This window comes from Hippopotamus amphibius, chromosome 1, assembly GCF_030028045.1.
Source record: "Hippopotamus amphibius kiboko isolate mHipAmp2 chromosome 1, mHipAmp2.hap2, whole genome shotgun sequence".
In the NCBI taxonomy this organism is placed as follows: domain Eukaryota; kingdom Metazoa; phylum Chordata; class Mammalia; order Artiodactyla; family Hippopotamidae; genus Hippopotamus; species Hippopotamus amphibius.
This window is the reverse complement of record NC_080186.1, coordinates 92,210,264-92,220,675: the sequence shown is the minus strand read 5'-3', so window position 1 is coordinate 92,220,675 and position 10,412 is coordinate 92,210,264. Positions and strand designations below refer to the sequence as shown.

The 10,412-nt window shown below is 32.8% G+C and overlaps 1 long non-coding RNA gene across 1 annotated transcript; it reads left to right on the top strand.

Moving 5' to 3' along the window:
• Positions 1-1,754: 1,754 nt before the first annotated feature.
• LOC130849398 (uncharacterized) lies at positions 1,755-8,200 on the top strand. Its single transcript, XR_009052739.1, has 3 exons — positions 1,755-1,829; positions 5,725-5,790; positions 7,711-8,200. It is a non-coding gene; the product is annotated as an uncharacterized LOC130849398 (long non-coding RNA).
• Positions 8,201-10,412: the final 2,212 nt, after the last annotated feature.

Below are 10,412 nucleotides of genomic sequence, written 5' to 3'. Positions count from 1 at the left end.
TTTTAAATTATGAAATGTTACTATTTATTGCTTGAAGTGCTTCTTGCTTTATAGTACAATTGGCCTGATGTTTGTATAGTCTCCATACTATACTACATATATTATATAATTTTGGATAGAATTTTAATAGCATATTTTTTATCATTTTAGTCAAACTTTCTGTGTCCTATATTTAAAATATGTTTCTTTTAAGCAGTATTTTAGTTTTTTTCTATTAATTCCAACAATCTTAGACTTTTATTTGGAATATTACTATACTGATATTTAAATGTTATTAATATATTTGTATTTATATTTATTATTTCACTATTCATTTTATCATTGGCCCATCTATTTTATATATTCCCTATTTTTCCATTTTTACCTACTTTTCAATTAACAAAAGTTTAATTATTCAAATTTTTATTCAATGAACATGCTCATTATAAAAATTTTACAATTTTTAATGGCTACCATGTAGATAAAAAAGCATTTTCCATAGGTATGATCATTTTATTTTTTTAAAAAGACCATGAATTTAGAATATGTTGTATGTCCATCCTGTGGTCTGATCTCCTTTCCCCCATAATTTGTTATTTTCACTGCTTCACTTTGAATATCTTCTGTGTTTTGTTTACATGTAATTAATCTCTTGAACAACTGTGTTCAAACTACTGTGATACCTATTAATCAAGATATGAATTACAGATATTTGGTTTGCTTTCTGGAGTGGTCATTGAATTTTTTTTTAATAAATTCTAATTTTCTGGTAAAATTCTCTTTCTCTTTTTTTAAATTTTTTATCTTTGCCTCTAATTTCTTGATCTTATAATCAAATTCTTTGAAAATTCTTTGTGCTAAATCTACTTTTGAATCAACTACAGATGTACTTTTATTTCTATTTTTTTCTCTTAATTTTAAGTCATATATTCTTACTTCCATGCCTTGTAACATTTCATCATACACCAAACATTGTGCATAAAAATAATATACATTCCAAATTGTCTTCCACTAGAGAGGTTTCCCCATTTCTTTGTTTGGGAGATAAGGTCAGAGGCTGATCATCTCAATCTAATCAAGGATTGCACTTGGCCACTATCCGGGTGGCACTATTAATAGAATTCACTTTAAGTCTGGTTTAAGCCTGACTCTTGGGTATGGCCTCTAGGCTATAACAAAATTCCACACACTGAGTGACTTAAACAACAGAAATTTATTTTCTCATGGTTCTGGAGTCTGGAGTCCCAGATCAAGGTGCCAATAGGTTTGGTTTCTGGTGAAACTTCTCTCTTGGCTTGCAGATGCAGCTTTCTCACTGTGTTCTCACATGGCCTTTCCTCTGTGTGGGTTTCTGGACAGAGAGAATTTTAGTGTCTCTTCCTTTATGTTCCTATATTCCTCTTAAGCACCCACTGAAGAAAAGTGCCTTTATTATAGCTTAGAGCACAGGAAATAATTTCTAACACTCCAAAAGTAAGTGGTGAAAATATATTTGGGAACTAACTACTTTTCAATCCTCTCCAAATTGCACTCACTCAGTCAGTTACGTGGCACTTACAACATGTTAGGCATTGCTATGATCTGAATGTTTGTGTCTCCCCAGAATTCATATGTTGAAATTCTAATACCTGATATGATGGCATTAGGAGGAGCAGCCTTTGGGAAGTGCTTAGGACATAAGGTGGAGCCTTCATGAATGGGATTAGTGTCCTTGTAAAATAAGGCCCAGGGAGCTTGCCAGCCACATTGTACCATGTGAGCACAGTGAGAAGCTGGCAGTCTGCAGTCCAAAGAGGACTCTGAATTTACTATACTGGCATCCTGATCTCAGACTTCCACGTTCCAGAACTGTGAGAAATTAATTTGTTTTGTTAATAGGCCACCTAGTCTGTGGTATTTTGTTATAGCATACTGAGTGGTAAGATACAAGTATATATTGTACAACACAAGGAATATAGCCAATATTTTATAATAACTATAAATGGAGTATAACCTTAAAAGTTGTGAATGACTGTATTGTACACCTGTAACATATGATGTCGTGTATCAACTACACTTCAATTAAAAAAAAAAAAAAAAAAGACAGGCACCTTCCTAGCTGCTGATGAGGATGTGAATTTTAACAGACAAGTCTCTGGCCTTATACATATAGCATTCTAGACTGAGATAGATGTAATAAATACAAATCAATATATTAGCTGGTAGTTGTGCTTTAAAGAAAAATAAAGCAAAGTAAAAAGATGGTGAGAAATGGGGAAGATACTCATTTTAGATAAAGCACCTCTCAAGAGGAGATGTTTGAGTCATCTTAGATAAAGATATTATTCCTTTTCACTTTTTATTTATATCATATTATCATCATTCATTATTCCTCAATAATGGTACAACAATTATTATATAATGAAAATTAAGTAAAATTATAGTAGCTAATATTTATTCAACCCTTATTATATGTTTTCAGAAGGAAGGATTGGGTAGATTTACATACAAATTTAAATTTCCCAAAATGTAATCTCCTTTGATTACTTTGTGGAGAAAAATATCTTTGACCTCATTGTTAGACAAAGAAAAAACTCAAAAAAGGTAAAAATTTTCCCAATTTTGTGCAAACAGAAAATTGGGGAAGTAGAAACAGTGTGTGTTCAGGACTGTGCTAAGGAGGGCAGTTATGAATAAGACTTTTGCCCTGCTCTTGAGGAATTCATGATCCATTAAGACAGACAAGTAAAAAGACGGTTAAAGTATGAGCTAAGCAGTGCAGAAGTTGTGTGTAGAGGTGCCATAGCAGCATGAGCCTCCCCCTACAAAGCCATAGCTCTCCTGGGTGAGAGAGGCTGATGAGTTTGGCTCCAAATCAGAGAGCATGAAAGAAAGAAGAGACTGCCAGAAGAGAACACAGGCATGAAAGGGCTGCAGACCTTGATATATAAGAGGAATGAAGGTATTCTAATTACTACTGTAACAGGGGATTGTAGAGTTAAAGCAGGAGAGAGAGGTTGAAACAGTCTGGAAACATTATATTGCAGATTCAAGAGCTTCCATTATATTCCTCATGGTGATGAGCTATCCAAAGTGTGTGAGCAGCAAAGTGATATTCTTTTGATTTTTGTTTGAGAAAGATGAGCCCATAGATTTTGTAGATGATAGATCTCTCTCTTCTCCTTCTGGGACCCCTATAACACGAATGTTGGTGCATTTAATGCTGTCCCAGAGGTCTCTTAGGCAGTCCTCATTTCTTTTCATTCTTTTTTTCTTTATTCTGTTCCCCGGCAGTGATTTCCACCATTCTGTCTTCCAGGTCACTTATCTGTTCTTCTGCCTCAGTCATTCTGCTATTGATTCCTTCTAGTGTATTTTTTATTTCAGTTATTGTGTTGCTTATCTCTGTTTGTTTGTTCTTTAATTCTTCGAGGTCTTTGTTAAACATTTCTTGCATCTTTTCAATCTTTGCCTCCAGTCTTTTTCTGAGGTCCTGGATCATCTTCACTAACATTATTCTGAATTCTTTTTATGGAAGGTTGCCTATCTCCATTTAGTTGTTTTTCTAGGGTTTTATCTTATTCTGTCATCTGGTAAAAAGTCTTCTGCCTTTTCATTTTCTCTTTTTTTCTGTGGCTGTAGTTTTTGTTCCTCAAGCTGCAGGATTATAGTTCTTCTTGCTAGTGCTGTCTGCCCTCTGGTGGATGAGGCTATCTAAGAGGCTTGTGCACACTTCCTGATGGGAGGGACTGGTGGTGGGTAGAGCTGGGTGTTACTCTGGTGGGCAGAGCTCAGTAAAACTTTAATCTGTTTGTCTGCTGATGGGTGGGGCAGAATTCCCTCCCTGTTGTTTGTTTGGCCTGAGGTGACCCAGCACTGGAGCTTACAGACTCTTTGGTGGGGCTAGTGGTGGACTCTGAGAGGGCTCATGCCAATGAGTAATTCCCAGAACTTCTGCTGCCAGTGTCCTCGTCCCTGTGGTGAGCCATAGCTGCCCCCTGCCTCTGCAGGAGACCCTCCAACACTAGCAGATTGGTCTGGTTCAGTCTCCTATGGTGTCACTGCTCCTTCCCCCTGGGTCCTGGTATGCACACTACTTTCTGTGTGCCCTTCAAGAGTGGAGTCTCTGTTTCCCCTATGGAAGTCCTGCAATCAAATCATGCTGGCCTTCAAAGTCTGATTCACTGGGGAATCCTCCTCCCATTCCTAGACCCCCAGGTTGGGAAGCATGACATGGGGCTCAGAATCCTCACCCCAGGGGGTGGCCTTCTGTCATATAATTGTTCTCTAGTTTGTGAATTGCCCAACCAGCAGTTATGGGGTTTGATTTTATTGTAATTTCACCCTTCCTACTGTCACACTGTGGCTTCTCTATTGTCTTTGGATGGGGGGGTATCTTTTTTGGTGAGTTCCAGTGTCTTCTTGTTCATGATTATTCACCAGTTAGTTGTGATTCTGGTGCTCTTGTAAGAGGGAGTTAAAGCTATTGAAGTGTATTTTATACCAGTACAGTTGGGGGATGAGTCACAGCAAAGCACCCATCTTATGTATGACCAGTATTTATTGAGGGTCTTTCCTTTGGTGTGTACTTTTTTTATCTTATTTTTATTTTTAACAGAAAAACACAGTCTACTTTTTTCACACTAAAATGACTGAAAATTCTTGTGTGTTAGCTTGTGACTGAGTTTTTAATTAAAATTTAATTTATGATATTGATTATGTTTATAGAAATTAATTTCCTTAGACAGCAGATGTTGGCCTGAAGGAGTTTAGTTTTGTTTTCTATTAAGCAATGAATATAGTCATAAAAATATAATGAAGAGTTAATGAGTGTATGCATGTATTAGACTTAACAATATTGACAAATAAATTTTTAAGATGGTATTTCTTATTTCATCTGCTAATTACTTGAAAATTAGTTAACACATAAAGGATGAGTCATGGTATATTATATTTAATTTACAAATATAATATCCTACACTTTTCTATACCAGTCTAAAAATTTATCAAATTCATATTTTTAGTCAGGATTATGTTAAAAATGCCTTTTCCCCCAAACCATGCAATTATTTAATTCAGTCTTTAGCTTAGGCTAGCACTCAGAATAGAACATCAGAATGCTTAATTGACTTAATAAACAATTTTTGGCACATTTATTCATAGGAGAATTTTTAAATGGCCCTAACTGAATAGGTATTTCAGACTTTAAAAACCATGTAACTATTTAGAGATAGTTTTGACTGTAAGAACATATACTGATTTCATGGTATAAACTGTGATACAATAAGTATTTAACACATTAAAAATATTGTGCTGTAGGCTTATCTTTAGCTATTCAGTTTCTGTCTTTTCCAATGAAATAATCTAAGGGTAACTGAGGTAACACTTGAAAGAATATTAATGATGCATTTTATCTACACAACACATTTCCCCCTTAATATTGGTAGAGATAAAGGACAGTAGAATCAGGTTTTTATGGAAATATTTTCTAATTAGCTCATTGTTCAGGAATTCATGAAACATGTAACATGTTACATAACCTGCAAATAAGAAATATATATTCTATAAAATTTTTTATGATTAATTATTTTGATTGTAATCAATTGGTTTAATATATTTTGCTACCAACCACAGTGGAGCCTCTCTTTTTATATGTTAAAAATCAAAAAACCTATATTCATTCATTATTTATTATTAATAAATTATTGTTAATTATTTATTAACATTTATTTCAAAAATATTAATTGAGCATTTACGATGTGTTAGGTTTAATCTAGGAACTGGAAGTATGGCAGTGGACAAGATCAAGTCTCCACCTTCAATGAGTCAAAAGTAAGGGGAATGAAATAAGTAAGAAAACTATTTCAGTAGAGGTAAAGATATTTAAGATATAGATATAAGAATAATATTGAATTGATAGATGAAAGATAAAAACATGACTATTTATATTTGTTCTGAAAACAAACTAACCAAAATAAAGTGTGCATGCTATAGATATCACATCACTTAATATCTGAATATGGACCATTATATAAAGTTTAATCCCCTTAAATTAATAACAGCTAATACTTGCTAAACTCTGTTTTAAGAGAGCACATGTTTTAGTCACTTATTTCTCACAATAATCGCATGAGATTAGTACTACTATTATCCCCATTTTGCAAGGGAGGACACTGAAGTCTAGAGATATTAGACAACATTCTCCAATAAGGAAGCTAGTGATGGAAGTGGGCTGTGCTTTGTCAGTTTAAGTCAAGATCATACATACTTAAGAAGAAAAAGAGATCATTTGTGCTTAATCATTTACCTACTGCAAAAACAGTAGATGTGTTACACTGATGGATTGAACATTTTTGTTAAAAGTGCATTGAAGGCATGATTTAATAAAGTCAATTGTTTGACAAATACAATTGGATTTGATTAACCTGTCCTAAAATATGACAAATCCTGGCTTTTTATGAAGGAGATACTTCACAAATAGCTTGGTCAGAAATTTGACAAAGCATTCTCAAATTGCATAATAAAGTTTGAATCACTAGTTTTTCTAATTCAAAAGATTTCTTTAGCTTTAATAAAAATGAGTGAGCTCTAAAATCCCCCTAAACTGTCTCTGTGTATGCATCAGTCTTGTAATTTATTCAACTCATAATTCAACACCTATTGGTAATTTGTACATTGGAAAAATGATTAGAAAGTGTTGGGCATTATCATGATCCCTATGGAACTGAAAATCAAAAAAGCATAACTTCCTTCAGAAAGGTGTGAAAGAAAAGGCTCTAGGGAAATTTTGCAGGAGCTAATTAATTCAGTCTGCCACAGTAATGTTGCAACATTTACATTATAAGGCTTCTTTCTGAAAATTAGATGTTAGTTTTGAAGTGTTAATATATTAAAATACATGCAAATTATCTCAAAGAGTCACTAACTAGTATGGATTTTCATTTTGTTACAACAGTTATAGGTTTTAGAGAATCAAATATGCAAACACTAGGTGATCTAAGGAAAAAATTCTCAGGCATGATTAATTGCTGAATTCTTTTATCTGAAAGAACCTAGATGAAACTAATTTCATTAAGATTATTTGTGCTCATTTAAATTGATATACTGAAATTTAAGTGGGCTAAAGCATAGCAAACTGTTAGTGAGACCAAAGTGTTTGTTGTAGTTATTAGGGATAAAACAATCACTTCTAAATGTATGCTACTAATTAAAGAATGGAGGAGCCTTCAGAGGATTCATCATAGTGTGCTGCTGCTAAATTCATATTTAGCATTTTGTCTAAAAATGGCAATTGATAAAACAATGGAAATACTGGATATTTTAAATATATTATTATTTTAAGAATGGTTATAATATGATGTGGGAGACAAAACCCTGGTTTTAGAGTTAGACAAAATTGACTTCAAATCTTTATTCTTCCTCAATGTGTAACAGTAAAGGGAAAAGTAAGTCATTTCCACTATCTTATTGATCATTTACTATGTTCTGGATGTTGTCCTAAGGGCTTTCCATATAATTTATATATGAAAGAAAGAAGATTTCCAATAATCCTCATGCAAAATCTGAGAAAATACACCTCACTTTGTGGTGAAAAGGTGTGTAGTAGGAACTCAATGAGAGTAATCATATATTAGTTTTTGATTGTTTGAATATAGTTCACCATATCTTGAACTAGACTCAAAGATGTGTGTCTACTATTGCAGAAAATGTCCTTTTCTGAATTTCCCTTGCTTCCTTTCTCTTTTTATGTAGATGCAACTGGGGATAGAAAGGAGTGTGTTTTGAAGACAGCAAATGCCAAAATTATATAGACATAGCTACATTCTCATTGTTTTAAAAACTCAGAGATTGTTTTAGTTTCTTGGCATTCCTGAATGCAGTTCCTTTGGATATGATCTTCTAAAGCTTTTTCTTCAAAGATTTCTTTTAATGGAAATATGGGCTAATACAGATTCCCAAAAAAACAGTACACATAAATGATGTTAAAATCTTTAGCTGAAATAGGATAGTACCTCAAAGTGACGACAGCTTCCATATGTCAGAAGAATCCTCCTTGTGTGAGATGCATACACAAATGATTATTCCGGAATGATTGAGAGAACTCTCCTAGCTACATTTATTAAATGGTAGAAATTATATGTAATATAAATTGCTTGTAAATCAGATTTTGGTCCAATTGTTAATGTTAGACACAAGACATTTGACAAATGGTTCTAGGAATAAAGTTTGTGAGTAAAGTTGTCATTTTGAATGAAAGGGTGGTAAATAAAAGAAGATAAAGGACCCTAAGTTACCAGTATAATCTGAGGTAGAGAGTTGTTTGGAGTTTGTTCACATCACTGAGCAATTTGACACAATGGAACCTAGAGGACATTCCTACACACTCAAGCATTTAGTATGGTGGGATATTAAGTTATGCAGAATGTTAAGTTATATAATGTGAAAGTAAAGCCATTGGCTTTTTCATAATAGGCTTTTAAGAGCTAACTCTAAGCCCTGGGTACCAAGAAACTGTCTATGTGTAAAGCAGAGAGTAATAAAGATGTGAAGAGGGCAATGGAATGAAAATATGTGAAAAACACATCAACAACAAAAACAATAACAACTAAACACACGAACAAAGCTTTAGTCAGGAGTGTAATTACGTGTATTACTTATATAATAAATTAACTGAGAGTTAGCATACTGGCATTGAAACAAAGAGTTAAAGTATCCAAATTTCACAAAATCATTAGAAAAATAACCAAAATAATTGTGGAAGCAATTGCTTACGTTCTTACTAGTCAGACTTGCAGGATAGAAATGAAGAAAAAAGGAGACATTAGGAGATAAAAACAACATTCAGTTCCTATGTGAATTATTGTATCAGTCATTATTGCTGCGTTTTATTACTATTTACATATGGAAAACAATACGTGACCAGAGCTCTAGGATTTGCACAATTATATCATAAGCATATTTCCTCAAACAACAAGAAATTTAACATCTCAGGATCTGAGGGTTTTGTGATCTGATGCTACTAAGTAAAAAACAAACACTTCTTATCAGTAAATGAAGGAGTTTGTTGTTGCTGATAACTGATTTTTTAAAGATGGCTTATTATAATTCTCTCATGATTATATAGTTAACATGAAAACAGATTCAGTACATAGACATGGCATAATAAGACTACATGAAGATTAATTCTTTTGCATTAGAGTTAAAATTACCAAAGTTTTTTTTTTTTTTATGGCTAGATATTTTTCAATTCTATTTATTTGCTTTCAGAAAAAAATGAAACTCCTAAAATATGCCAAGAGTAAGAACAGTATTGAGCAAGTTCATAAATAAATTGCAAAATAAAACTGATTTTATAATAGGTTACTAAACTTAAGTTTCTGTTATTAATATTTTCTTGGTCAATATAATATTATGGTAATTATATGTATCCATGTAAATGTTCCTTTTGAAACTATCAACATATTCTGTCATAATTTTGATATTAATATAATGGTTACTTTCACTTTCATTGTGACCTCTTCAGTGATCAATTTACCCATAACACCTCAACAATTCATTGTCTGGTTACATGCTGGAGTTTCTCATTACAATAAATGGCACTTCATCTAAAATCTTGATTTTATTTTAAGCATCAATTCAGAAAGGTTACCATCTTCCATCTCTTCATTTATTTTTATGTAGAAGATATAACCGATAACCTTCTCAAGATTCTTTACCTGATTAGAATCTTCTAATTTGTACATGTATACCACTACTGTTCACTGTTCATTACCCTGCTATGACCTCACTACCTACCTTATTCTTAGATATTTTAGTTCATCAATATCTTCATCCCTTTATGTTTATCCTCAACTTCCTTATGTCTCTTATTTACTTACTTTAAAAAACTCCGCATCTGGCTAAACTCTTTTTTTTTTTTACATGAAGTCTGAACTCTGGCAACTGAACACAATTGGAATAAAATCAAGCCATATTAATTGATTTTACTTTAAATATATGATCACACATTTCAAGGGATCCTCTGTTGAAATCTAACTTCAATTTTCTCAATAAACGTAATTTTCCAGTTTCTGAAATAAATATTTTACACCTTGTTTGCTATACTCAAACCTTCATATACCCTTCCTAAATCAATATTTTCATAACCTCTTCACTTATTTCCTGACTAAAATAGAAGCAATTGTACAATAACTATCTAGTCATACCATCTCCAAAATATAAACTTATTGGTAGCATTATTTATATAATACTCACTTTCCTCCTATTAAATAAATAATCTACCTGGTCTCCTTTCTAGGGCCAAATTTTACACATGTTCACTGAATCTCAATATCACCTATCACAGACTTCATTCTAAAAAATTATTTCACTATTTCATATATCACACAATTTTCCATCCTTTTTATGTTTTTTGTCATCAGCATACAAATGCATTCTAATATGTTGCCATTACA